Source organism: Monopterus albus, unplaced genomic scaffold, assembly GCF_001952655.1.
Source record: "Monopterus albus unplaced genomic scaffold, M_albus_1.0 scaffold16.1, whole genome shotgun sequence".
Classification (NCBI taxonomy): Eukaryota; Metazoa; Chordata; class Actinopteri; order Synbranchiformes; family Synbranchidae; genus Monopterus; species Monopterus albus.
Genome location: NW_018127896.1, coordinates 471,409 through 473,712, shown reverse-complemented (window position 1 = coordinate 473,712; position 2,304 = coordinate 471,409). Strand labels below are relative to the sequence as shown.

Sequence of the window (2,304 nt, the reverse complement as noted above, 5' to 3'; positions counted from 1 at the left end):
GTTTCTTCCGTTAAAGGGAGTTTTTCCTCCCCACTGTCGCCAAGTGCTTGCTCAAGGGGGATTTGTTGGGTTTTCCCTATGTAATAATATTGATAACAGTAAGAACTAGACCTTACTTTGTAGAGTGTCCTGAGATGACTTTTGTTGTGATTTGGCGCTATACAAATAAAATTCTACTATGCCTGACTTTCATTCCTCTTCTTTCCAGAGCAGGCCTCCACCTGCTCTCTGCTCTCACTACAGATCACAATGTCATCCGCAAACATCATTGTCCACGGAGATTCCTGTCTGACCTCATCTGTCAACCTGTCTGTCACCATAGCAAACAAGAAGGCACTCAAAGCCGATCCTTGATGTAGCCCCACCTCCACCTTGAACTCCTCTGTCTGACCTACAGCACATCTCACTACTGTCGTACTCCTCTCATACATATCCTGAACTACTCTGACGTACTTCTCTGCCACTCCTGACATCCTCATACAGTACCATAGCTCCTCTCTCGGCACTCTGTCGTACACTTTTTCTAAATCCACAAAGACACAATGCAGCTCCTTCTGACCATCTCTATACTTCTCCTCTGCACATCACCCTTGTTCTTAAAGATTGGCACTAGTACACTTCTCCTCCATTCCTCAGGCATTTTCTCACTCTCTAAAATCCTGTTGAACACACTAGATAGAAACTCCACTGCTGTCTTTCCTAGACACTTCCACATCTCCACAGGTATGTCATCTGGACCAACAGCCTTTCCATGCACAGGGTGATGCAAGATGGCGCCCACCGAGGCAGACATGTTTGTGCGTTCCACTCTTGAATGCCGGCCTTTTCTTTGTTTATTTGTGTGTTTTTTACTCTTTCTGCAGTGCACAAATGTCATGCACTGCTAAAATACAACAGTCAGGCATTGCTGGATATCGCCAACTGACACAGCCACTGGGAATTTACTGGTTTCATACCACCGGAGCTACAACTCATTGCCCGCTCCCGCGACAACAACAACGACAACCACAATCACCCTCAGGGAGCCCCCAGAGCACCAGGCACAAGCGAGCACGCTGAAATCAGGAGAGCAACCCGGAGAGTGGCGCAAATGAGGCAAGCAAGGAGGACTCCATGCTAGGCTAAAAGCTCGTGCTACCCGACCGCCACTACCCAGCCTCTTCCTAGCTAAAGTACAGGTCCTGGAAAATAAACTGGATGAACTAAGGGCTAGGATTACAACACCACGGGAAATAAGAGAATGTGCTCTAATTCTCACTGAGACTGGGCTTTCTGACAAAGTCCCAGATTCCGTGATTCAGCTAGAAACTCACTCTGTACATCGGGGAGACCGCACTGCTGCTTCGGGGAAGGTAAAAGGAGGCGGTGTGTGTTTATCAATAATTCATGGTGTGGAGATGTACAGACTGTTCATAAGCACTGTTCGCCAGACGTAGAGTTTTTATTGCTGAAATGCTGGCCCTATTATCTAGCCAGAGAGCATAGTGCTGTGTTTTCTCTGATCCCAGTGCTGTAAGACCTAGTACCTGTGCTCAGACCTCCAGTAAATTTCCTGTTGATTTTAAACAGTCCTCTCCTGTCTTCACTTTTCACGCTTTCAATAAATGAATTTGGGTAGAATCTAATAACTGTACTCCCCAAATATTACCAAGATGTGAAAATTCCCACTCGGGGGCAAGAACACTCTGGATCATGTTTACAAGTAACATACGAAGTGCATACAGGGCCGCACCCTGCCCCCGCCTTGGACGCTCAGACCACATTTCTTTGTTCCTGTATCCAGCTTACAGACAAAGACTGAAACAAACAAACCCTGTCACCAAACAAATTAAACTCTGGACCCCAGAGACTGAAGGCATCCTGCAGGACTGTTTCGCCCACACAGACTGGGACGTGTATAAAGCTGCAGCCACCTCGGAGGACTTTTCTGTCAGCGTACAGGATTATGCTGAGTATGTGACCGTGTACATTAGTACCTGTATTGACAACATTGTGCCCACCATACAAGTCAGGAGGTTCCCAACCAGAAGCGCTGGATAAACAGTCAGGTATGCCACATGCTGCGTGCTCGCTCTCATGTATTCAGATCAGGCAATGAGACGGAGTACAAAGCTGCGAAATACAGACTGAGGAAAGCCATCACAGCGGCCAACAGGCAGTACAGAGAGAAGCTGAATAGCTTCCATTCTACTGCTGACTCCGGACGGATGTGGCAAGGCCTGCAGCACATCACAGACTACAGGACCACCACCACCAGCATCATCAGCTCCACAGACAGCCTGCCGGATGACCTCAACACCTTCT

At 47.7% G+C, this 2,304-nt stretch overlaps 1 protein-coding gene across 5 annotated transcripts in view; it reads left to right on the top strand.

Moving 5' to 3' along the window:
- Window positions 1-2,304, top strand: part of ephx2 (epoxide hydrolase 2, cytoplasmic) — a 35,577-nt gene that overhangs the window by 21,810 nt on the left and 11,463 nt on the right. The gene's annotated exons all lie outside the window — the stretch shown is intronic.